This window comes from Pteropus medius, unplaced genomic scaffold (assembly GCF_902729225.1).
Source record: "Pteropus medius unplaced genomic scaffold, Ma_sr-lr_union100, whole genome shotgun sequence".
Classification (NCBI taxonomy): Eukaryota; Metazoa; Chordata; class Mammalia; order Chiroptera; family Pteropodidae; genus Pteropus; species Pteropus medius.
This window is the reverse complement of record NW_024349799.1, coordinates 1,390,655-1,418,642: the sequence shown is the minus strand read 5'-3', so window position 1 is coordinate 1,418,642 and position 27,988 is coordinate 1,390,655. Positions and strand designations below refer to the sequence as shown.

General features: G+C 37.6%; 1 long non-coding RNA gene across 8 annotated transcripts in view; it reads left to right on the top strand.

Annotated features, from left to right (window-relative positions):
* Window positions 1-27,521, top strand: part of LOC120620770 (uncharacterized) — a 34,797-nt gene extending 7,276 nt beyond the window's left edge. The window contains exons 1-4 of one of the 8 annotated variants that reach the window (XR_005657975.1): window positions 5,528-8,990; window positions 15,098-15,647; window positions 23,267-23,556; window positions 23,780-27,521. This is a non-coding gene — a long non-coding RNA (uncharacterized LOC120620770). Of the gene's footprint in view, window positions 1-5,527; window positions 8,991-15,092; window positions 15,648-23,266 lie in introns of those variants that run through there. The other 7 variants (XR_005657974.1, XR_005657972.1, XR_005657976.1 and 4 more) reach the window with 7 other exon arrangements.
* The last annotated feature ends 467 nt before the right edge of the window (window positions 27,522-27,988 follow it).

Genomic DNA, 27,988 nt, shown 5'->3' with positions numbered 1-27,988 from the left:
GGCCAGGCATAGAACGGATGAGGAGGAAGCAGATGTGTGTGGTGGTCTGTCTCTGAGATGAGAGGCAAATCTAGCAACCCTTTCCTTCCCTCATGCCAGACCTTAAGAATAGGGACTTTCTGCCAGAGCAAATTAAGGGGCGACGGAGCCAAGGGGCTAGAGACTGGACTTAGCCTGCCAAACTCCAGCCTACTCTTTCAGCCTGGCCAACTCAGAGCTCTGCACCCTGAAGAGGAACAAATTCGGGGAACCTGGGGAACAGAGGGTGAAGTCACCAGGAGAAGAAACAGTAACTTCTGGAAACTTCCTTGGAAACAGACAAAAATTCTTTCTTTCACACTAGTGCCCCCACCCCATCCTCCCTGCAATTGAGGAAGGGACTTTGGAAAAAGGACAGCCTCTTGGTCTTTCCTGACCCCGGCAGTTCGACAGCGCCCCCTTTCGTCCCTGCGGATGCGGCCTCGAGGGAGGTGACACGTGGAGGGAGCCCCAGCTGCTTGAGAAAATGGCAGGGCGATTCCGCTGGGACTCGGAGTTGAGCTGGCCCCGCAGCCCTCACCTTCGGGTTCTGAGATGCTTCCCAGGGCTCAAGGCGGGTCCTAAAAGGGCGACCGGTTCCCCGAGACCCTGTCGAGTCACGTCCTCTGACGGGCGATTCCTCCCCGAGCCGGGTGCGCTCCCTGACCGTGCCTCCGGCCAGCCGGCTCCCGGGGAGTTCGCAGCCTCTGAGCCCCGCGACTGCTGCGCGTCAAGATGCCTGGCCTGTCCCGCCGCCGGGTACTCTGCCTCGCGAGGAGGAGAAGGGAATCTCCCAACCCTACCCTAACCTTCCACGACCCGTCATCCACTCAGTCCGCTTGGGGGCTCCTCAGTGGGACCTGGATCCCCGGATCTCTCCTTTTTTAAGGATCTCACACACTGTGATACGTTTTAGCTGCCGCACATTAACCCTTTTAATACCCCGGCATGACACTGTGTTAGTGAGGACCTCATCTGGTTGATGACTATAGAAGGGCACATTTTAGACGCTGCCTGCCTGTGAGGCACAGGCCCCCTGCCAAGGCTCCGGAGCTGGCGGGTGAGGTCGGGGAGAGCGACCTGGGCCAAACGCTGGTTCGTCGGGGCGGGAGGGCGGCTGTCCAGACTACCCGCTCTGGCGCCGGCCTTTCGGCCCAGCGGCCAGGGGCGGCCTCACCACGAGCCCCACATCCACCACCCCTGGCCACCGCTACGCCGTCAGGGCTTCTCCCAGGAAAAACCACGCGCCTCGGCGCGAAGTCATCCGGCCGGTTCCAAACGCCCAAGTCCTCTCTCTTCGACTCGCGCGCTTGCCCTCCGTCTCCCGTTAATATTCTTCGATGATTTCGGAGGCATAGATTTTCAACTTTTGGGAGGGAATTTGTTTCACCTCTCCTAAATTCAGAAAGGGAGTCTTCAAAAGTCTTAATGTTGCGTGATGATGATTATTATTTTTCTAGCATTCAAATGAATGCGAAGCCACGAATCGAATCCCGTCACTCATTTGGGGTTAGCTTCTCCCGATATTTCACACGGAAAACAAAACTGGGTCCTTCTTATTTGTACTTGTCCTTAACCTTTGCAGCCACTGCTGTAGATGCGGCTCTGTCCATTCTCTAATAGATTTTACCAGGGGCTGGTGACAGAGAACTGATTTCTTTTCTATTAGGGTTTAGCACATCTTTGTTGAAGGCCTGCAGAATGACCAGGGATTAGATTTGCATCTCTTAGACGCCCTGTGTGGTCTTTGTGCGAAGCTTGTAACTGTTAAAAATGACTTGTTAGGAAGCGTGTGGGCTCTCATCGCTCTCCTTTTGACAGAATGATTGTGAAATTCAGTTTGGCCCTGTAGGATTTAGCCCGCAGATTCCACCTGAACCCTAAGCAATTAGACCCTAATCTCACTGCAATCATATTTGAGTTAGGATTTGTTGCACTTTGTTTACTTCAATTAAAAGCAGTGGAATAATTTTTTTTTTTCCAGCTTTTAAAGTGAAATCTCCACCAAAAGAGATTTGCTGGGATGGGATTTTTTTTTTCCCTGTACATTTCTTCCCACTCCTCCCCGTCCGCCCCTCCCCCATTGAAATAATTCTTCTTTCTTTCCCTGTTGGCACGCAATGCCGGGAGCATCCTTACAGAGGTTGAATTCACGTCGCCTAGGAAGAACTGCGTCGTGATCACTCCCCGCTACGAGGGGTAACAAAGCTCCGGGCGTCCCCCAGTCCCTGAGAGGGCGCGTAGGTCCCGCTTGGGCGCCGAGCTCTCCCACCTTCGTCGGCTGGTCCCTGCATGGGCTGCGGGAAGGGGACACCGGCCCGGCGTTTCGCTTCCCGAGGCGGAGCAGCCGCTTCTAAGGCGCCTGGCGCTCGCCCGGCTGCACGGTGACCGCGGAGGCGGAGTGGTTAGCGGGACCGCGGCGAGGGGCCCGGAGCTGCCCTCAGGGGCCCACCGCCACCTCGACGTGGCTTAGCTTCGGTTCTGGGGCCTGCGGCGCGCACGGGCGGCACCGGGAGGCGGGGGGAGGGTGGGCTCACCTCCGCCAGGTCTTTCTCTGAGTGGGTACCTGCCCAGCTGGCGTCCGGCCTCGGGAGGCCTGGCCCCGCGATTCTCCAGGCCCCGAGCGCCGAGAGCGGCTTCTAGCTTCTCCTCGGGGCCCAGAGTGCGGGCCTAGTGCGCCGCCGCCGCCTCCCAGGCTGCGGAGGGCCAGTCGCCCAGGTCGACAGGATCTCAGCAATTGTCAGGGCATTTAACCCCGATGCATTTCCCAAAGGTCGCCTGTGGTTACTAAGTGTCAAGGCAGGCCACCTTAGTAGTATTTCTTGATCTGTGGTGTTTGTCGCCTTCGTTTAATTACCTGGTGAGACTTTGTCACTTTTATTTACTCAGAACATCTCATTTGAGAGACACGCGATGATGACTCTGTGTTATTGTTTTGCATTTTGGTTCATGACCAATTATTTGCTCCTACAGAGTTTGATTTGGTTCCCTAAATTACTCATTTATCTTTCTCAGTTAACGCTAACGTGCGAGTCAACACGATAGCAAGAGAAATTTTCTGGCACGGAGGACCTTGATGCCATTTATTTGAGAGGGAAGAGGGAGATGCCACTTTTTAAAATTCCCAGTAAACTTTTTAAATAACAAGTGCTCTCATTGTCACTTGTCTCAGAGAAAAAAAAATTAATATTGTTATTATATGATTCCATAAGAATGAAGGAAAGCCAGCCTAAAACCTAACTCTGTTTGCCTTTGTAACTAAAACATTTTAAATGAGAAGAAAGTATTTTGCTGACACTAAGTGCCATATAAATGGGAGCAATGCTAACTAGTTTAGGCAAGTGATACTCTCCCGATATTTTGAGGTGGAATCTGTTTTCAACAGACTCATCTTTGAATTATTTGTATACCTGATTATTCTTAACTTTATTAAGAATTCTTTAGCCTTCGAGAGAATAAAGGAGACTCTGTCTTGCCATGGATGAGGGAGGGAGATTGTCGTGGGGGTAGCAGAGAAGAGGGAGCAAGACTGTGATAATCTCTTTGAGATCTACCAGGAGAAGTCTTGATCTATTGATTGAGGATCCCTGCTTTAAATGAATCCTGTGTGCAGTTTAGTGTGATTTTTCATTTGTGAATAGGAACTGTATCAAAACCCTAGTGTGACCATGACAATTGGGTAATCACACACAAGGCATCTTTGCTAATGGAGATATTCTGTAAATATGTTTCTAGTGAATACACAGATAACAGTCACAGAGGAAAGGTCAGGTGCCACAAATCATAGATTACTCTGCCAAGGGTTGCCAGCCATCTGAGGCTTGGAAGGACATTAACTGCCTTTGCATTCTCAGAATACTCGCCTCAGTTCGTGATTTCACTTACTTGACCCTACTTCTGTTATTAAAAGGCTGGCAGGTGCAATCAAGGGCAAGCAGGTTGGCTACCTACCCTTCTGGCAGCTCTCCAATATTCCCATTTAGCTGCCAGGAGACAAGGAGAGGAGTGAATTAGTCATGTAATCCTGCAGTAGCATCTAGAAGGTATCAGGAAAACTTTAGTGGCAGCAGGCGAGTCCACCAATCAGCCCTGTTTCTAAATTCTTCACTTCATACACGGAACAAATCACTCTGGGGGAATTCACTCACAGGAAGGGCAGGGAGGGGAATGATAAGAAGTGACTTCAGTATAGGAGCTCTCGAGCAGTTTCCTTAAAAAGTAAGCTGTAAGTACATTACTTAATAATCCCAGTTTTGAAAACTGCCACAAATAGAAATAGGATATTCTACTAATGGGGAGCAAAAATCAGAGAGTGTCCCTTATCAGATAGTAGTAGGGGAAAAAAATTAAGAGCTTTTAATAAAATTTGGAGGATTATTATTTCTTGTCACCAGAACAAACTTCTGGCTTTTCACATTTGCTTTAATAGAGACATTATTGCTAACTTGATAAGATTCAGGCACCCAACTTTCAGAGAAATGTGAAATCGAAATTATATAAAAACAATTTTTTCCTACCTCAACTTGAAACAAGAAGGTATTTGGCTTACAGGAACATTGTAAATGCAAAATACATTTCTCCCACTCTAATATTAACATTCTTTTCTAGAGTATGTAAAATCTAGAGGTGTAAAATAAAATAATAATAAGGGTGAAATGAGACATCCTGGGTTCTCTTTTTTTGGCAGGATAGGCCCTTTTTCTCATACTCTTACATCGGAAGTGGCATTGGGATCTAGGATGAATGATCGTCATTGATGATAAAGCCATAACTTTTACTAGTAGGTAGTATGAAAGTAGACTGACTTCATCAGTGAAGTCTTCCTCTGGGGATTTGCTATGGCACTTTTTGAACAGAAAAGTACAATTTATTGAAGTATGAGTGTTCAGGAAGGCTAACAAAGTGTATTTTTAGAAAGAATATTATATTTCCTAATATGTCAGGAGGATTCTAGATGTGAGATATAAAAAAAAACCTAATTTTTTTTCAGAATTATACTATCATTACATTAGTGTATTCTTAAAAAATGGAGATAGACATTACTCATCTACATTACCAAAGGGGAAAATATTTAAAAACCAAATGACAGATTTGTGCCTTATAATTTAAACAATATTGAATGCCGAACAATCTTCCAAGTCCATTTAAGCAAGAATGGGAGAGAATCTCTATAAGAATGAATAAAAAAAGACCTTATTGTACAAATTTGCCTAACTTTCCCCTCCCTGGTTTTATTAGGTTATAATACAAATCATTACTTACTTTTGCTACTAAGCACCATTTTAGTGTAATGGATTCATTTCAGATGCTAAAGAAAACCCAAAGCCTGTGTCTTTTTATAAGTTTATGAGGAACTTTCAAATTGCTCCACCCAAATTGGAGAAATAGCTGTATTTTTTCTTGCTTATTAAGTTATAAAGTTAGAATTTATGCAGATGAACATTTTCCAACTTGATTAACATTTCCTACCAGAAAGGTTTTCTTTCTCCAAGAGAGCAGAAAGAGCCTATGTGATTTGATAGTGGTCACATTTTACATTCTTAAATTTAGAGCTGTAAACAACTTTATTCTTTGTTTTCCTTTTGTATATCTGCTGTTAGTCAGTACCTTGTATGGTGCCTGACACATAATAGTTGTTTAATAAGTTTGATGAATGAATGAATTTATGAAACCTTTTCACTATTTCCCTGTTGTAATCTTTTCCGATGTGCAAAAACGTAAAGACAAAGAAGTGTTATTAACCTTTTTCTTGTTATTAATGAAAATAAAAATCGTTAAAATTCTAGGTAGGTTGACTCAAAATGACAGATAAGAGGTCCTAGTCTATGTAGTTAGCAAGAGAGGAATCCCTTACATTTCCCTGCCTAATTAAAAAAAAAAAAACTGTTTGAGAAAATGCTGTAATGTTTAAAACAAACAAAAGTTTAGATGTAACACAATATGAACCCTAAAAATTAATGACTTGGAAAATCCTTAGGGTTAATCTCTTTTTACATTCCAGACATAAACTTTCTATGGCACATTCACCATTCAAAACCTTTAAACTTCTAAAGGATAACCATCTTTTCAAGTGGTGAGGGAAACAGAAGGTCACGAATCCTATCATTCTTTTTGGGGTTGAGAGTGGGAACTGGCCAGTGTGGTATCATTTACTATAAAAAAAATTAAAACACTTGTTTATTGTTAATGTAATACCACATAGGGCTGCTCTCTGGAAGGTGGTCCGATGACCAAGAGGAACCTGTCTGTTAGCAGAAGCAATGGCTACTATTACATTGTTCTCAACTTCTATCCGTTAGGGAGCACCCTTCACATTTAAATAGGGGCTGCAGCTTTGGGGCACAATGGAATCAGTGGAGTGGAGTCAAGGGAGAATCAAAAGATCGAAAGCGGCTTCAGAGTTGGGATACCTTGTGCCCTTATATTGGCCTAAACAGCTACTAGAGTCTCTCTTCGTTGATTTGGGGACTGGTTTAAGATTATGTGCATGTTAAGGGAAGACTATAGTAGCAAATTCTTTTCTATTTTGATGTGTAGTCTTTTATCAATGAGTATGAGGGTATTATTTCAAGCGGACAATATGTGCTTATGTGCCAGGGATGTCCCTGTCTTCAGCTGAGCAGCCCCCCAGAAGACATTTGCATGGAGGCAGCATTTGCTCAGCAAGATGGGGAAGACTGGAAAAAGTCAAACAGCAATAAGACCCCAAATAAGCTAAATCTTAAATCTAAATCCCATTTATTTAAGACTAAAAACCCCTTTTTAAGCACTCACTTGACATGAAGATACTGATACCTCTTTCTGTTTATATCCAAATATGCATTTACGCTCAGTGGATTACAGGTAATCCTTTAACACATGTTTCCAATAAAACATGGAGCTCTAAAAGAGAATATTCTTCACCAAGCCTGGAACAGTGGCGACTCACTATTTATCCAAGAACTCTCCTCTTCTTTCACATGTAGGTAGGAGTTGATATTTTGTCACCAACTTCATGCCAAAATCAAATCACTATAGTGAGAGAGTTATAATAAAATTGTACTTAGAGAAAATAGTTGATAGAAACCAAAAACAGAAGTTGATGCAAATATCCTGTTGTCCAAGTAGATCCAGTTTAGACATTCTACAGGAGATTAGGGGACATCACCCTACATCATAAAGGTTTTGCGATAAGAAAAAAATATGGTGGTGTATTTATTGATTTATTTATTCAGTCGGTAAACATTCACTGAGTGCTTACACCAGGCAAAGCACTAGGCATGAAGAAAAAGATGTCTCTGACCTAAAAGACAATGAGTTGGAGGACACAGGCCTATAAATAGACAATTACAATTCAATGCAATGAGTACAGCATTGCGACATCTGTGCAAGATACAGTGGGATCCCAGAAGAAACATCAATATTTGGCAGGAGGAGAAAAGATAATGCTTGAGCTCACTCTCGAAGGAGGAGCAGAGTGTTATCAGGCATTCCACGTGGGGAAAACAGCATGTACAAAGGCCCAGATGCAATGTAAAGCTTATCATGTCCAGGGAATCATACCTAGTTTAAATTGTTGGAGCAGGAAGTGTGAGGACAGCATTGGGAGTAAAACTGAAGGCGAAACATTTTGAAGATCCTGAATACCAGACTGTGAGGTATAGATTTATCTTGTTGCAGATAGAAAGACATTGAAAAAATTCAGATTTAATCAGATGTGCATTTTAGAAAGACCGTGCAGTCAGCAGACTGGAGAATGGATTGGAAGTTGGACAAATTAGTGACAATAAGACTATATGGTGGTGCTTTTTACCTGCCTGCTTGGAATAAGAGTGCTATTGCATTAAAGAGATACAAATCCTCAAACCTTGGCAAGAATGAAGGCATAAAGATATTTTCCACAGAGGCGTCTTTTTAAGGAAAATGACTGTTCACATTGGGTAAAGATCACTGATTAATTTTGTATGTCCTGTACGTACCTTTTAGGGTCAAGGGCACGTTGCTCATCGTTTTATCTAATTGTATGATTGACATCCACCTGAGCCGACATTTTTGTTACTGCATTGAAAGACTGTATGGTATTGTAGAGAGAGTGCTACCAGGAGTCAAGAGACTTGCCTCTAGTTCAGTTTTACATCTCAGTCTTTGTAAGACCTTGGAGAAGTCACTTTCCTTCTTTGAGCCTCAGTTTCCTCAGTTGTAGAGTGAGGGGCACAGTGTAAATTATTTGTAATGCCACTTTATATTATGTTATGATTTGTGACTTTGTTTGCACTTATTAATCTCTCCTAATGTTTATTTTTTTACCTCATCTTCCTGATTTTTCACAATTTTAAGAAGAACAGAACTATTTGGAAGATAATTCCAGGGTGTATTATTTAGGGCAAAATACTGTTTTTATTGCCCTGCACTTGATACATTTAGCCTTTCTCCTGGAAATAAGATGTTGGTAGTGTTTTGAAACTATGAACTTTCTGCTCATGTGAGTCACATTTTATCTTCATATGAACGAAGAGAGAACTATTTAATCACTTTCAATTTCTACTAGGTTAAATTAAGAATCTAGTTCTAATTTTTAAGTTACGGATTTTCTTTTCCAAAATGATTGTTTCTCAGGTCAGATAATTGTATGTTCTCAGAAAGCTAGTATATGGATAAAATTGTGGTCCTTAAAATTATAGAACATGTACTGCTTCTAATAGTACTTTTTTTTATTTTAAATTCTGTATTTCCTTGGAAATTTCTTGCTAGTTAATGCCTTTTTTTTTTTTTCACTTAAGGGTCTGTTTACATTAGTAATACATCTTCTAGAGCTCTGGGAGTTCATAGAGTTTGTACCTACAAAACAGCATAGCACGGTTACTGTGCTTCAGAGACATGCAGGGGTCCCAGGGCAAATCAAAATGTTTTTAAATGTATGACATGTGCGAAGTTGATGAAAATTCATGACTTCTCTCTGTCAGGGCTGCTTGAGCTTAAATCATCAGAGAAAGGTGAGTGCAAAGAATTTTATTTAATACTTTTAATTCTGAAATCCTTGCCATCCTTGCTCATGGTCTCATGTTTTAGCTCTGTTCTACTTAGTAGTCTGCTTACAAAAAAAAATAGTTGCATGCTCTAAATCACTTTTCAGAATTTCCTGTTTAAACCATGGCTCAGATGTATAACTTTTAAAGAGGAATTGAAATGCGGTTTAAGAATGTAATCACGTACTATAGAACATGCAAAATACATGTGAAAGACCACATGAGTGTTGTTAATTTAACTGATTATACTTTATGCTTTAGAAATATTTTCAAATTTATCTTTTAAAATTGAAAAGAAAATATTGCAGGAAAATGTAAAGAGATAAAAAAGCAAAAACACTGTGGATATTGAGATCAGCTGTTTTTAAGTAAAAATCCATTCAAAGCAAAATAAAAGGCATTGTGCAGTGTGTGCTGGCTAAAACTGAGAACACAAGAGCATTGCAGTTAATTGGAACCAATCAACAGAGTGCTTTGCAACGTTTCTCACATCCGTGTACCATCTGATCTTCATAATACAAATTTCCCACAGTCTTGATGCAAAAAGGAATAGAAGTAAATATTTGAGTCATTAAAATATATGATGTATTTCAATTGCTCTTTCCAATAATTATTTTTAGGTCGTTATGAAAATAAGATGATAAAAACTTAGGGTATAAAACTAAGATTAAGAAAATCCCCAAATGTTATTCTATTTGTGTTTTAGGGGGATAATCTTCATTACTTTTTTTCATTTTAATTTTATATGAGATGAAACATCGATTTTTGAAAATAAAATTTAGAGCACATATTTGAGTGATTATATGATTTATGTATGATTATTGTGCTTGTGAAAGATAACTGGGCTTTTTCTGGACTGTTGAGTCATATATTGTGAATGATTAATTAGTATATTACAAAAAAAATGAAGTACTACATTTTAGCTATTTTAATACTAACAGACTACTGAACTAAGTTAACTACATTAACAACTGTATCATACATGTCTTAAATATACAATACTTAACACTATTATATTTCTACAATTCATTCGCTGCTTGGTTCTACACAGAAGTTTTACTTTAGTTTCATTTATTCTACAAGAGGAATTGTTCTACTAGGGCAAAACTATTGCTTTTGTTATAGTTTCATAAAATTCATAGTCTGTTTATTGTAAATAACATTTGTTTTCCTTTTCTCTGCCCTCCCCATTCCTTTTTTGGTGCGTGTATGCGTGTGTGCATGTGCGTGTGTGTTTGAGAGAGAGAGAGAGAGAAACAGATTCTTTGTTATGCTCTCTTCTCATATTAAAGGTAGAGCTCCCTCTGGGCCACTGAGGTGCTTCAAAACAGATTTGTAAGATGGTTAGTTAAAAATATTTGACTCGAGTAAGAAATATCTACATCTTGACAGCAATTTATAAGTTTTTCTCCCTCATAAAAGCTAATTCGTGAATGTCTAGCAGGTGCCCTTTTTAGAGGCAAAAATAGCTATGAAACTGATGCTATTAATAAGAGAATTGTCTTCCAAATGAGTCGATGATCTGTTCTGTATTTATAAGGATGGGACTAATTTACTCTTCAGACTGCAATCACCTCTTGTCGAAAAGAAACATACTTTAGAAGAAAACAAATACAGTCCACTTTGACCGTTTTTGTTTCTGTTTGTTATGTTTTGGTCTGTACGTTTTCTCTTTTCACATCACACAAGATATTTTTTTCTCTCCCTGCTCCCAAAAAAGTTTTTGTGAAATATTTTCTTTTTGCGTGCTCATTATGTATTTCTGTTGAAGGAAAAAAAATAGTTTCAAAGAACTGTCTTCTCTCTACCACTAAACTTTTTCCTTTGTACTCTTCTTTGCACAGATTCGATCTACTTCATTGCAGGAGGGTATCTCTTAGCTAAATTCTCTTTAGGAAATTTACTCTTTCTACTCCTTTACAGAGATAAGTAGCTTTGATGACAAATACTTTAGAATGCTCATCTTACAAATACAGAAAAAGCACATATTGGAGTGTAAATATCTTTTTCTGACAAAAGAGCCTATTAAATACATAGTAATATTTGTGTTTAAATTTTTAAAATCTGGTATATTTTCCTGTCAGGATTGGAATAGTAGCTACAGATGTTCACTGCTCCAATAAAAAGCAGTGTCATTTAATAACAACCTGAAATTGGCTCTGTTGTATTTAGTTTGATTTATAGGAATTACAACAATAATGCTCTAAAAATGCATATTAAAATAACTCTGCTTTTCTCTATCATCATTATTTCTTAAAGCAAATAATTGAGATGGAAAAGTCATTCGATAAAAATAATTGGTTTGGACGAAATGAGATTCACATTCTTCTGCCAGATAATGATTCAGCAGCTACTCTGACTTCAGTGGTACTTCATTAGATGAAATTCTCATTCATCCTAAAGTCTTAAGAAAAAAAACATGTTCTTTATTTTAAAATTTACATCATTTTTGAAGAAGTAAACAAATAAAGAAGAGTAGAATAAAATCTCTGACAGAATTTATTTGTTGTTATACAATCCTTTAAAGTTTTTCTTAGGGGACAGGAATGTCATATGTTTAGTTTCAGGACAAAGGCACTTTTTTAAATGAAGAGCTTAAGGAAAATCTATAAAGAAGTTTGCTTAACAGAGAGTAGGCAAACTAAGCTTTTGGTTGTAAAAATTATTTACATTAAAAATTAGAAAATAACTAATATTTAATGAATTTTAGAGCTAATAGAAGGCTAGTCTTTAATAAAGAGAATCTTTAAAAAAATAAAAGCAATTATGAGCAACTTCTGGAATTTACTTTGGGTAACATATTTGGAGGCACATTATTTTTCTGTTTCTCTATGGTTCTATGGTGGAGATGATTTAGCTTAGGAGTTAAGAAAACTTACATAACTTCAGAATGTTCCCTCCAGGTAGTGGTTTTATGCAGGACTAGAGTTATGCAGTTAAAAACAAAAACAAAACAAACACCTTAGAGTCATACAACATTAATTAACTTATTTAGCAACTATGGATTATTATTGTTACTATTATTATTTTGCTCCAAAAATGACCAATCTATACAGGTCAGGGATTAAAACAATTCAGGTTCTTATCAATTTATAAAGTACTCTTTTTAATAGTTAAGCAATTAATCAAAAATCCCCTGCATGTGATTCATTAATATCCATTTTTATATTTTGAGTCATATGTATTTAAACATTTCAGCATTTCAGTTCATTAAATACTTTTAGCTGAATATCGTGTTGAGGTTAAAAAAATCTATTGTAAACTGGTTCAGTTCATTTAAGAGAATCTTTACATTTATGTTGCTTTTTAATAGAAATAAAGTTGCTAAGTTTAATACAAGTCATTGTTATTTTGCTTAAGTTGCAAACATTTTATTAAAATGTTTTATTTGGTAATGAAAATAATTTCATAGTTATTAATAAATAATCATTTTCTTGGCTTTCTATGAATTTTTAATTTCCTTAAAATATAAATATTTATTTTTGAAAGCATGAGTAAATATGTTTAGAATTCGAAATCACCCTAATGAAAGAGAATTTAAAGTCTTCAACAGAATAGTGAACTACTTACTCGGCTTCAATTTGTCTGTCTTGTACATGATTTTACAGAACTAACTAGTAAAAACTAACCAAAACCAAAAATCAACTGAGAGAATAGTCAAGGAGGAAAAAGGAAGAGTTGCAGGAAATGATATTTTCCCATCAGTGGATAGGCATGCATACATTAAAGGCATAAAAGGCAGCAGGGGGAGAAACAAAAGCTGTATACTGAGGATTCTGTAAGTCTGAATTAACTAAATGGAAAAAAAATGAAATCATTCTGCTTAAACTTGTTCACTAATAAAAGGAGAATCGCTTTTGTTAAATATGCTTGGTGTGATTATCAAGCAAAATTTTTTTCTCCCAGACATCTATGAATAAAACATGCATTTGAGCATTAGGTAAACAAACAATAAATGGATGAGTTCAGTTGCAACATAATAGCATTTTATTTAGAAAACATATATAATCATATTTGTATTGGCAATCCAAATTTAATGACTTCTTTCAGTAAAATTAAAGTGCCTCACAAATAACATCTTTTGCATAAGGATTGCTTATTCTTTGCCCATTTTTTCTATTTTTTCAAAGAAATAGATTTTTAAGGTCTCTGCTGAACCATACATAATAAATAAGATGAAGCATGATTTCACAGAGAAAAAAAATTCTTTCGAATCATCTTAATTTTGGGTTACAGATGTTATAAAAATAAATTTTAAAATACATTTAAAGAGAAAATGATCTCAAGTCTAGTACAGCTTGGGCTGATTTGAACAAGGCTCTGTGTGTGTTGCTGAACCAGTCTTTGGCTTATTAGCCATTTCATTAACACAATATCTTCTTCTGTGAACTTGAATGAGAAGAAACCATTTACAATAAGGAAAGCAAACAACAGAATGAATTTCCTCTGTTGGTGTTTTATAAGACTGTTAAACAGAAAATGGAGGGAAGAACTCTCTTTAGACGATATCACTTAATTAAGTAAAGCATCCTAATCAGAGTCCCCTCCAATTGTAATGACTGTAGGGAGTCAAGTACATTTCTGTCTATGTTAGAGTATCTAACTGCAATGATTTATTGATATTTATTTTAGGAGTACAACACAGAAGTAATAAAACAGAAGAAGCAGGGAGAGAGGGAACATGCCCATGGCTTACTGCAGGTACAACCAGAGCACTTCAACCAAATTCCTGATTTTCTTGTGGGAGGATTTTCTTTCTAAAATCAGAGCACACCTTTAGATGAGAATGTTCCTTTTCTGCATTTGACTTGTCCAAATATTCACTCTGATGTTTCTTTGTCCATTGGGTGAATCATTGATTCACTTTCTTCACTGTAAGAATCACCACAAATGAGTGGATGAGCACCTGCTGTTTTCTGCAGTGACATTACCGGATTGCATTCTACACTGATTTTAGTCTTAAAATACAGCTTCTCTGTATGGGAGAGATATTTGAGGAAGGAGAGTAAATATACTGTATAGGCAGACAGACATTGGCTGCGCTCCAAGCTGCACACAGCATAAACCTGCCTATCTGCCACATTTCCCAAATCTCAAAAACATGTGAATAATCAGGCGAGCAACTGGATAAGTGATTCACACTAGGGAATCTAACCAATATTCTGATGAGAGGGTACTACGATGCTAAGACAGAGGGGCAAATAGACTTGTATTGTAGAAACCGCACATAATAAAATTGATTAATGGTTCAAAAGAGAAAATATTCTATGAGTTTGAAGTGGTAGCCCAACCCTGTGGACTTTGGGTATTTAAGTGCAAGTTATCCAGATAATTGAGTTCAAAAATATACTTTCACCCGGATCACTCTAATAATTGGGGCCCATTCGCATTTAGACTTCATGTTAGTTGTCAAGATTACTTACTTCTGTATACTTGGATCTACATATTGGAGGCTTATGCCTTAAAAACCCCAACTCATGCCAACACATATGTTTGAAATTACCAAACATGCTTAGAACCTATTCAGTTTGCGGAAGCAAACTTTTCTTAGAAAGTTACATTCATTTTTACAATTGGAGATGAATTGCTTCGTAATAAGAGAATTAGGCAAGCAAAAGTATAATTATTGCTATATTACTGTCTTCTTAATTTTTTTCTTAACTTCTGTTATTTCTTCCTCATTTGCTGATCTTTTAACCCCTGTTTTTCTTAGTTCAATGGTTATTGTGCTTTAGGCATTTAGTTGTAAATGGAAGTTCTCAAAAGTTTGGGGGCTAACAGCAAAAGTATGCTTTGATTCTGAAGATCTCTTAAGATTGTATATGAATTGCAGGCATGGATTACTTCTATAAACTATACTTGGTTATAATCATAGCATGATGAATTATCTATTTGCTTGGTATGTCTGTCGATAGCTTTAATATAAACCTATTATCTTTTTACCAAGGAAATATAGGTTTCTCTAGATTTGCAAATACAAAATACTATTACAGAAAGACAAGCAATCATACAAGACATTTAAATTAACATTGTACACTGTTCAGCTTTTTTTTTTTTTTTTTCCTGCAGTGCAGACAGAAAAGCAAATTGCTAAAACTTTTTGACGCTGGAAAACTTTGTTAGATTAGTAACCAGAGACATCAGCAGCTTAGCAACTGGAAGCCTTGGAAAAGGTAGATGACCTGGAAATTGATGTTCCCAATGAAATTTTGCTATGTTGGCACTTCCTGATTAAAGCTTTGCCTCAAGAGGACCTATGTTTGTCTATTGCCAATCTTATCTACCAACTGCTTTTTTCTTGCCTTTATGTTTTCTCATCTTCTCGCTTCATGTCTCTGGTTCTTTTTCTTCAGGATCAGGCAAAGAGATTCATTGAATGGCTCCAATTATCAGGATTTGAAAACCTAATATCAGAATCTACCAGTTTGTGTAGGTCTGCACTGAGCAGTCTCTCCTTCAGCAACAGGACATTTGCATAATATGGGATCATCTTTTCTTCTTCACTTTTCCCTGGGCTTGTAAAATATGATACAAAATTTTTCATGACGTTAAAATCTATTGCATAGGAAATCTTGCTGGAAACACATGGTACAAACTAAAATGCATTTAAAAATATATATGCAGGTAAGTATCAAGGGGAAATTTGTAGGTGGTTAAGAATGATATTAAAATTGCTAACAACCTCATCAACAGTCTAAAGGCTCGACACATTGATTTTTGTAATCACAGGAAATTTTACTCAGCTTTCTGTATGAGTTGGATTTTGAGTTTATGTCCACAATGCTGAAGTTGGTTCTGTGAACCTCAATTATAGTCAACCATTGCTCTTTACTTAGCCATAAAGGACTTTTTTTGAGGACTTTTTTTAAAGTGATGGTTATTCTGAGTCAAAAATGGTCACTAAGCCCTGTATAATCTATTCACCATATGAACCTGAAAAATAATAGACTGGCTGCAATTGGATGTTTTAATTATAAAAGCAATACAAACAGGATATAAAGTTTAAAAATGAGTTTCTTTTCCTCTAGCCCCTTCAATCTCATCCCTTAATGCTAATCATTAATAATACTTTCTCATATATTTTAACAAACATTTTTAAAATCATATGCAAGCATATCTCCTTTTAAATCACAAATAAAATCATGCAATATATACGCTGTTCTGAACTAGCTTTTATTCACTTAGCAATGTATTTTAGCTATCATTCCATGCTCTACACATGGATCTAACTCATTCTTCTAGAAGCTGCACAGGATATCAAATAACATGCTATCATGGATATAACCATTCTCATATTGATGGATATTTAGTGTTTTTAAGTCTTTTTGCTTTATCAAGTAATATTTCGGCAAACATATGCATATTTTTGTGTACCTTTATAAGTGTATATGTAGAATTAATTGCCTGAAGTGCAATCGATATACAAAACACATTTACAATTTTGGAATGATAAGGCCACATTATTGATACAATGAAAAAGGTTGCACCAATTTACCTTTCATTGATAGTTTCTGAGAGGCAGGGATTTTATAAAGGGCTGAGATGAGTTCTGTGTGTGACATATATGTCTGCTATTCTGTCTCTTCAAACTTGACTAAACATAGTTCAGTGGCAGCTGAGATGATTAGGGATGAGCTAGTGAAGAGAGAGAATACTCCTATGGCATATGTGCCAGGATAGCAGCGATTGCTGGGGAGAGGGCAGAACTAGGATGGTGAGGGAAAGAGCTGGCAAGTATGGCTGCCATCGGTTTAGGACCAGATCTGAATTTTCACCAAGTTTCCTTGCTAGCAGCCTTCCTGACAAGTGTGGGCCTGGAGAGCAGAATCAAGAGCCATTCACAAGTCATAAGAATGGAGATGAAAGTGAATCGGAACCCTGTCTCTCTCACACACACACACACACACACACACACACTCTTGTACAATCTTCCTCGCTGCTCAAATTCTACTCCAGGTGTGCATTTACCTTTACTCCCTGTCTTGGGCTAAGCTTCTGAGCAAGTGCTGTTCTCAGTCATTTGTGGCTAATCTTCATGCAGCAGGAGTGTTCCAGGCTTCCCCTCTATCTTACCATTCAGCTTCTTGTGTGTGAATAACCCAGAAAATTTACATGACATTGTTCCAGTCCCTGGATTTGAAGAGACAGTCACATCCTTAAAACTTCCACTCTTTATTCAATATTTTCATTTGGCCTGGCATTTTACGAATCCCATTTTCATCCTTAAATAGAAACTCAGAAGTGCCTCTTAATCTACACCTTAGATCTCAGCCTTTTAAGTTGAGGGGTTATTTTAATGTTCTCAAGGTTATAGTTACACTGATAAGTTTATTTTGTATGCAGTGTTAAAATGCTAGGTACCGTGGTAGGGTATCTATGGATGTAAAGATGAATAAAACACGGTTCATACCTTTTAAAAGCTCATAAAATAGTGAAGAAACAGACAACACTAACTAAAATACCAGCCACTCTTTGATAAGTGTTAAAACATATATTTAATCAAAATTCTATGATGTCCTGCTTCTGGAAATGTATCCTACAGATAGACTTGTGCATGTACAAAAGGACACGTAGACCAGCATTCACTGCAGCACTGTTTGTGGTGTTAAGTTTGTTAAGAGTTAAATATCCTGAGTGTCTGTCGACAAAGACACTTTATATGTTTTAATAAATGCTCTCTATGTTCTGATATGAAATGATCTCCAGGATATATTTTTATATGAAAAAAGAAGCTGCAGAACACATATAGTGCATATTGCCTTTTGTATAAGAAATGTAGGAAAATAAGAATGAGAATTGATGTTCGCTTGTATATGCATCAAAAACATTGGAAGCCCCCATAAGAAACCAATGCAAGTGCTAACCTAGAGAGGGCATCAGGGATTAGTGGGGTGGATGAGAAAAGGGGGTGAAACATAGCTTCTCAATGTATACTTTTGATGTCATTTTAATTTTTAAACCATGTAAATGTATTTGTTATATATTTAAAATTATATTAGATAAATTTAAATTATTATAAAATAAAGTTCCCCCTTCAAAGTTTTGCATTCTCTGAGATATTTATAAGTGCTAAGCTACATTTCCTTGGGATAAAGAACATCACATGAGATTGGATGAGGAAGCTCTGAATAGGAAAAAGAAGCCTTCTCAGAGACTGGATTTACCACATTTTTAGGCCCACTATCTCATGGAACTGAATTTGAGCAAAGCTAGGAGGGAGAATGCTATTTTCTACAAAGTTCTCAGAGATGGAATTTCTTATAAACGGGTCAGATTAAGATATGGAAATAATTTTAGAAGTAGATTTCGTTCTTTAAACTTCCTACGGGCAAGGCTGTTTGGCCGCCTTGGGTTTCCCATGATGGCTTTGTAGGAAAGGCATGATTTGCCTGTACCTTGGGCTGCCTGCTTAAGTCATCAGATTGAACAATGTAACAATTTTCTAATCTAAACTTTGAATAAACGTCTTAGGCTCAGTTACAAATCAGAGAAATTATTTACCTTGCTGCTGATGATTTTATGATTATAAAAGACAATGTCAGAAGATGGTCGAAGAGGGATACGATCATCCTACAAACCACACAGGGACAGAAAAGGCCACTAGTGGATGGGGGACAACTTTACTTTCCTATGTATACATTTCTGCACTGAATCTCCTCACCATTACTACTGTTACGACCACTGCCTCTGCCTTTTCAGCTCATTTTAGCCATTTTTGACCATAAGACTACACCCAAGCGTTAAGCCCTGGTTACCCAGGAAGCTAGTGACAAGTGGGTAGAAACACAGAGGTGAGTGAGCATGAAGGCAGGTGACTCGCCACCCTTCCTTCCATTCACCAGTTTCTGTAATTGTTGCCCCTCCCCACCTCCCCACCCCCAATACCATTTAGTTTCTTAGCTGGTCTCCAACTTGTCCTGTAGAAAGGGGTTTAAAAAATCCCAGTGATTTAAGAATGAGACTTCCAGATACGATAAAGTGACCATATAACTTACCTAATCTAACTAGTACCAGTTTCTCTTTGAAGTGCTAGTGAGTCATTATTTTTATGCGATTACCACACAAATGTGCCCATGTTAAGTGAGCTATTGCCAGCAATCAGGGCCACTTGTTACATAACATCGGTAAGAGGGACTCAGGTGAGAAACAACTCTGATTATAGGTATTTAGTCCAAATGCACATCAGTTGTAACTCCTTAAATGTATTTCTTTTAGTAGCTAATTGAAATACTTTATCAGTGAAAGTCTTGACACAACAGTTATACAAACACACATAAGAGAACATGGGGAAATTAAATAAGACTTATAATATACACCTTAACAAAACGATGGCTTAATTTGTACTCCCTTTGTAATTTTAACTAAATATTGTGGTGAGTAGTTCTTACTTTAAATCCTAAGTATATGGGCATTTATTGCACACAATATGAAAATACTTCAGGAGGCTTGTGATTAACGCCGTGGTATTCAGGTATAATTTATAGAGACTTTCAATCAAAGACAAAAGGCCCAAGTAGATGATGAAACACATGAAAAAGATACTTATGTGTACAACCAAGGACTTAATTCAGATCGGCCATCTTACCTCACTTTTTCTTCCCTAAAATCAGTCCTAAAAGTTGTTACTAAAGTGATAAAATGATGGTCTTATCCTGGCATTTGACTAAGCTGCTCCTGGACTTGAAGCCTTCCTCTGGTTTTCTATAATACTTGAATTGGATTCAGGCATCTCCACGTCTCACTCCAGAATTTCTGGGCTAATAGTACTGTTTACCTCGTAAAGTTGTTAGGAAGATTAAATGATGTAATACTTGAAAAGGGCTGAAAACATAGTAAGCCCTCCTCAATATCAATTCTAGTGTGATTGCTGTCTACATTCACTTCCCAAACAGGTCCCAACTTCTTCTTAGTGCACTGTGAGAGAGACATAGGCTTAAATTGTGACTCACCATTTACTAGCTATAAGTCCGTGGACAAATTAATTAACTTCTTGGTAACGTGAATTAGTCCCACAAACATGGAGCACGCGGTGTGCCAGACATTGTGTCACATGCTGCAGACCCATGGATAAGAGCTTGAACATGACCCCTGCCTGCAAAGCACTAAACACCTGAAGGATGGGGCACAGGCAACAAAATAAGCAAAAGTAATACAGAGCTGTAAGGATAGTGCACTTACCCAACTTGAATAGGATCCATAGATTAGTCAAATGAGTCAGTAAAGCAGTGAATCACAAAAAATGTTATCGACATGTTTTACAGGTTCTGTTTCAACTTAAGCAGATTGGGGGCTGCTGGGGGAGGGGAAATGAGGAGTGATTACTTAAAGGGTACAGGATGTTCTTTTGGGATGATAAGAAAGTTTTGAAACTAGAGAGAGGTGGTGGTTGCACAACCTCGTGAATGCACTAAATGCCACAAAATTGCACACTTTAAAATGGTTAATTGTATGTCGTGTGAATTTCACCTCAACAAAACCACATAAGTGTACATTATTTTGCCAATCTTTTGATGGAGGCCTAAGGATTTTTCTTTAGTTATGTGGCCAATAATTGAAATCCCAGGTCATCTTTCTAGCATAAACCACACCTATACACACACACACACACACACACACACATATACATATATATATTTTATACATATATTTGTATATTTTTTTAATTTCCAGTTTTAATTTTTTTTTAATATCGAGACAAGAATTTAGATACCTGCAAATCTATCTCAGAGTAGAATATGTTTAGATTTGTGATTTTCCCATTTACAGTTTTACACCTATACATAATTTATATGATAGCAGTTTTTTAATAGCTTACATTTAGGTCTTTTTACATTCTTTTTCTCTTTTTACATTTTTTTCATAGAAAATACAACTTTCCTTCTGTACTCATATTTTATGAATTTATTAATATTTCATTGACTAGCATAGTTTGGAACGAACACATATAACTCTTGTTAGATTTACAATGCAGTTCAACGAATGGGAGCAGAAGTAAGGTGAATGAATGTACTGAGAGCAGTTTACCACCTTGGAGCACTGGGGAGGCCAGGGCTGGAGTCACTATATTTTACAAAGGAAATGATGTCTATCAAGTGAGCTGGTTAAGTAGGAGTCAGTTTTGAGAGCATTTACAATACAATAGATGCCTATAATAAGGATATTCAACCTGGACTTTAAGAAGTGATTGTAAGCTGAGGCCTAAAGGTTTGGAAGAACCCAACCAGAATAAATGCCAGATCATGTTTTAGGCACTGGAACTACCAGAGAGAGAAGAGAGCACATATAATGAAGAAATAGCAAGAAGTATGGCTGGGTTGTGGTGTGCAGAGGGAGTGTGTTGAAGATGAAGCTAAAAGAGGATTTTGCAAACCACATTAAGAAGTTCAGGCTTTCTTTTAGGGAGAGTAGATATCTATGGAAAATTTTTGCAGAGGGTGCTGATATAATCAGACTTGCATTTTAGAAAGATCCCTTGGACTGCTTTACATGTGACTCTACAGTTGATCTCAGGGGTTAAATGTGTCCCAAAAGTTAGATAAGGTAAGGAATGGAAAGAATGCAATACTTTTAGCAATGAGGAGTCTCCTGGTGACATCGGCGAAAGCGGTTTTAGAAAGAAGGCAGGCATAGGTGGCAGACGGTAATGCGGTAATGCGTTTAAAGAGTGTATGGGATGAGGAAATGACTGTGGTTTAGAGAACTTGAGCTTTCAAGGGTAGGACAGAGTAGGGGAGTACAGTAGCTAAAGATGAACATGGGATGAAAAAGAACACATTTAAATGCTGCCAGGATAAATCAGTAGAAAAATGTTGCAAACGAAAGCTTGAGAGGAAATAAGAGGGGTTAAAGGAAGAAAACCACACTTGTTATGGAATGCTGTTGTGAGGGGATCAAGCGCAAAGCGTGCATTTGGCTTGTTAGTTTTTTCCATTCTCTATGCACCGTTCACCCCCTTTTAAATCTCATTTTGTTCTTATCTATAACCTGATATTGATACTTTGGCCTGTGCTTTCTTGGCTGCTCACTCACAGTTTTAGAAAGCTCCCCATAGTGTAGACTGGCCTAATGTCTCGCATGTCACCTCTTCCTATCAATGCCCACAGTGCCTACAATTAATTTCCATTTGGCTAATTCCTACTCTCATCTTCACTGTCACGTTCAGCTGCTCAGCAGCAGTGATGGGCTCCTAAGCACATCTGAATCATCTCACGTACTCACTGAGACTACACTCAAGCTTTCCTGTTTTTCACTTAGCCAAGATGCGGGGCTTCTGTTCATTGTGGAAAGAGGCTATCTTCCCCCAGTGGTCTTGTTCCAATTCTTATCTTTAATTATTAAAAACAATTATTAATAGGGTTAAATACTTAGCGTGGGGTTAATTCCAATGCTTGTACACAGTAGGTGTTCAAAAATGCTAGTTTCCTCTTACTTAGTTCCTGGTTTCCTCGTTCACCTCTAAGCCATTTCTCTGCCACCCTCCTCCCATCCCCTGCCTTTATTTTGCACTGTGGTATATTTCTTTCCAATGTTTCTCTGCTTTGAAAAACATAGTTGAAAACATACTATTCATACTTTTTTCACTTGCTCTTTTAATGTGAATATTTTCCTATTGTATTATTATTAACTATGATTTTTTATTACTGCTAGACATTCCATCTTACAGATGTACCAAGCTTCACTTGACCTTTTTCCCATAGTTAGGCATCTAGGTGCTCATGTATTTACAAATAAAGATTTGTTCATATTGCAGAATATTTCCCTACACTAGGCTTCTAGAAGTGGGATTACAATGGTAAACATTTTAAGTATTGGAAGTGATTACTGCTGTTTTCTCACCAGCGCAGTGCTAACTTTTCAAGTCCCATTGATATTATTACAAAAAAAAAAAAAGGCTTTATGACATCTTTTACGTTTTCTAAGTAGCATCATCTTCGTCTTAAAAATACTAACCATCTAATTGTTTAGAGTGTTACACACTGTTCAAAGAGAACTACACAGATTTGATCCCTGCATTCTGAAAGTTTACAGTCCAAGAAAGGCATACTGATGCAGGTAGTTTAAGGAAGTCACAGCTAAAAGAGCAGGACCAAAGTACATTTATTACGCAGACTGAGGAGTGAAGAGAACAGTGGGACAAGCTGGGACACCTAGCCTTTACTTGGGCCAAATGTGAAGAACAAATTTGTGGTCTGCTAATTCCTTCTGAATGTCTCTGTTGTAATCTATTTCCTCCTCTCTTCCAGTGCATAATAACAAGTAGCTGCTCTCAGAAAGGTACTGTAACCACCACTTGCTTGGTTCTTTAACTTCCTCCTCCCTTCCCATACCACCTTCCTGTCCCCCAGCCCTGCCTTGGGTCCCAGACTAACCCCGACCTTACTTAGTGGGGTGGTAGGTAGCACTGGTTTGAAGAACTTACCAGATCTCCTGGAGCTCATAAGCTTGAAGTTGTACTTGGAAACCACAGGCTCTGACCATGGCTGCCAGACCTTCCAGACACCATCTGCTGCTCATCTGTCATCATCATCTTCAGGTAGTATGCTCATCTGGTTGGGCATACTCTGATCACCCTCCGCTGCAGCTGTCCCATGAGTGCCCGCTCCCTAACACCAAAAGAGAGCCCATCTAGATTCCAGGAACAAATCCATCCTTGTCTGCCTCATTCCCACCAATGATAAAAATATCATTAATAGCAACAATAAATATTTAATAAGTGTTTACTATTATTCATTTAATTGTTGGCCCTTCCATTCCAGGCCATGACAAGAGACATGCTGTAATTTACTCCTGCGGAGATATGATGACGCACGTGGACAAACGTATTAGCATATTATCACTGGCATCAAAACTAATATTATCTGTTTACCCAGAATAGGCCTAAGGGAGAGGGAAAAGCAGAAAACCTACTTATCTCAGTGCTCTATGCCAAGTCCAGGAATGGTGCTTGCACTGTTGCATCCACCAAGTCTAACCACAAGAAGGAGGTGATCAGAAAGCAAGGTGTTGTCAATAAGAATATTCACTAAAATAAAGGTATTGACATCATTGTCAGGCAGATTCTCTTCCTGTGCAGTATCTAGTCTGTTGACCTAGTCTTCTTGTTCTTCCCGAGTCTGATCTGTATCTGTTTTGCTGTGTTTCAGATACGAGGGCAGTAAAAATAAATTAGAAAGAAAGAACTTTAAGTTGCTTTTCTTTTTCCTTTATATTGGATTCATGCTAATATGAACCTATGGTCTGAAAAGAAGTTTTTTGATTATATGTGTATGCAGTCATCCATTTTAATCCTCTTACCACTGACTGACCGAGAGTCAATTACCAGCTAATACCCACCCACCAAGGATGAGTTACAAGTTATGGCAGGTGTTTGGTGAGTAATACTAATGCAATTTATTTTACTGTTTACTCTCTTCTCTTGGAGTAATCAAATTATAGATTGGCCCTTAAAAATTTTGTTTTTAAGACTTCTGTTCCATTCATATTAACCTTATTTTCAAATTTATTTTACTAATTATACTTCCTGTGCATGAATCACATAATTGTGTCTTTTGCCCATTTATCCATTGGGTATTGGTAGTGTTCACAAATATGTTTAAATAAATTTTCATATGTTTGGAGATAACTTTTTCATCTGTGGTTTCATTTGTTTTTATTGTTAGTTATTTTTGTTGCTTAGAAGTTAAACAATTTTTGTAAATATATTTGACCATTTTATTTCATTGCTAATTTCTCCTTTTTCTCCAATTATAAAAAAATTATCACTTTAAAGTGGGACTAAAAACCCTATTCTTCCCTCAGAGTTCCATTCCCCACCATCCTTGAGATCTTACACTGACATCCTCTGGGCCTCCGAGCCCAGGCCCAATAACTCTTAAATGTATTATTTTCAAAAATTGAATACTTATGACTTCAGCTGAGCTGTATCCTGCAGAGTCCATAGTCTAACTTTTTGTCCTGAATTTAGAACTATTTCCCATGTTTTCTGATGTCTAAGAACTCTATGGCTTACTCCATTCGTACCTAAGTTAGTACTTAGATTCACTCATTCATTCACTCACTTATTCATTTATTCATTGATTCACGCATTCATTTATTCAATCATTTATTGTATGTGAGACATATTCTCTATGGTAGTCCCCAACGAACCCCGCTTCCTGGTGTTTCCCCTAGGATAGGAACTGTGACTTGCTTCTAAACAATAGAACATGGTAAAAGTGATGAGATGTTCCTCTTGTTATTATGTTATATAATAAAAGACTCTGTCTTGCCAGAAGACTCATCCTAGAGACTAATCTTGCTGGCTTGATGAAGTAAGCAGCCGTGTTGTGGAAGCCCACATGGTGAGGAACTCTGGGCAGCCTTCACCCAACAGCCAGGAAGAAGCTGGGATCCTTGGTCTTAAAGCCTCAAAGAAATTAATTCTGTCAAGAATGTGAGTGAGCTATCAGGGGTTTCTTCCCCAGTTGAGCCTCAAGATGAGAATACAGTCTATTTGACACCCTGATTTGCAGTCTTGTGAGATTCTAAGTAGAGGAAACATCTAAGGCACACGCTGACCTGTAGAAATCCTCAGATAATAAATGAATGCCAATTTTAGCCACTAAGTATGTGGTAATTTGTTGTGCAGCAGTGGAAAATGAATACACTGTGTTATGCTAAATACAATATATTCATTCTCTCAATGAATTACTCTTCAAGTACCCCCCATGAGCCTTACACTAATATTATTTCCACTTTACAGATAAAGAAACTGAGGCTCAGGAAGTGAATTTCAGAACATTCTGCTCTCAACCATTGTACTATCGGCATGTTTAATTTAAATGTATTTGATTATTTCATGGATCCAAGTTTATCATGGTTTAAAACTTATCTTCTGAACATACTGAATATATTTAGGAAAAGTCCTACTAGGCATACCTAGTACACAAAATAGGTGTTTTTATAAACTTAACATTATAAAGAACTTTCCTATAACTTTTTTGTGCTGTAGTTTTGCCATATACATCACAGAAATAATATTAAATTTATAAAAAGGAAACATTCTTTTTTGCGTTAATGATGGACAGTAAACTATTTAGAAGGGAAAATAATTATGACTGGTACAAGCCCCAAATCACCGGAAATTGATCTGGACTTAGAACACTAAAGTAAACATCAGTTAGAATGTGTAGGATCTCGGATTCTGTCTTTAGCTGCAAGACAAAAACATTTCATTTTTTGTGCTAACTTTCCCATTTCTGATCAAGTATATGGAAAAATTATGAAGTGAAGAGACTTAGAAATGCTTTTTTAGAAAAATAACTGAAGTCCTATTTGGTTCAGTGTTCTGAGGAACTGAGATGGGATTACGACTCTATTACTGTGTCTCCTAATGAGAGTTCTTTCTATTCTGCATTTATCAGGTGTTAATTATTCATACTGCATGATTGAGGATTTTGGAGTCAGAGATTCACCTGCAATATTTGGAATACCAGTGGAGGTCTACATCAACACAGAATTTATACAGCAGCTGGTGCTAGTCAAAGCTAATGATCGAATTTCATTTTAATAAAAAGACCCCCAACCGAGCATACCATCTTGAAAAAAGTATACTTATCAAATAGCTTTCAATCAGTTCAAGAGAGATACCTTAATTGGGAAGAGGAAAATTTGCAGAGCAGTTTGTCATTGTGCCAATTTCAGATCAATAACTGCATGTCTGCTTTTTGGTAGACACAGCTTATGCTCTGTACTGAGTAACCATGCCTACATCCTCTCCATTTAGACAAGGCGTCTTTGTTCCATTTGACAATGTTAAATGATATCTTCTTTTAATTCCCCTCTGTGTCTCCATAATCACATAAGCAAAATTTAGATTTGTGACTATAAAGATCAACACTGTTTTTAAAATTTTTAAAGAAATTGTATGTATCTATATATTTGTAACAGAAAAGCAGCACTTATGACATTTTTATATTTTCAAAAATTGTTTTGTTGAAAGAAAATTGTATGAGTAAAGTTAAATTATGATGTTTTAACTATAAGAAGAATATACTGAGCAATGATGATCTGATTTCATATAAAATTATTTTGGAGAAGACTGTACAGAGTCATCTACCAGCAAGAAACAAAGAAAATGGATTTATTCTTTTGAAAGGAAGGATTTGGAATAGAAAAGAATGGGACTCAGCCATCAGGTCTTAGTTTCCTTATTTGTTAAAAGGAGAATTTCATTCAAGCTGATGGCTTTCAAACTACTGGTCTCATTGCTGTGATAGAGGGCATTATGGACCAGGCAAGGCAGGTGGAGGGGATGAGGAGGGTGGTAGAGCAAGACACCAACGTGGAGGTCAAGGCCAAGTGTGACCAAGAGGGCTCCGTAGTTTCCTTTCTCACTTTGACCACTTTGACCAGGGCAGATCTTTTTTCTCTTTTTCTTTTTTCCCGTTTTTTCTTTTTCTTTTTCTTCTTTCTCTTTCTCTTTCTCTCCTTCTTTCCTTCTTTTCCTTTCCTTTCCTTTCCTTTTCAATCATAATTGACATTCGATATTATATTACTTTCAGGTGTACAACATAGTGGTTAGACATTTATATAATTTACAAAGCGATCCCCCAATTAGTCTAGTAACCTCGATACCATACATAGTTATTACAGTATTAGTGACTGTGATTCCCTATGCTGTGCTTCACATCCCCATGACTATTCTGTAACTACCAATTTGTATTTCTTCCTTTTTTTCCTCCTTCCCTCCCTTCCAAAATCTATATCCGTTTATATAGGTATAAATGAACATATAAAAATATTGAGTTTCTGTGTAAGATTTCTTTTTGGAAAACAGGGTTCTACTGCTAAAATATAGTTTGAAAATTACTGGACTAGGCAATTCTAAGTCCTCTTCCTTCAATGAATTTCTTCCTTTTAGTAATTCTTCAATTACTGTTAGGATTTCAAGACCCTGGAACAAAATAGCAGGAGAGATTAAAAAT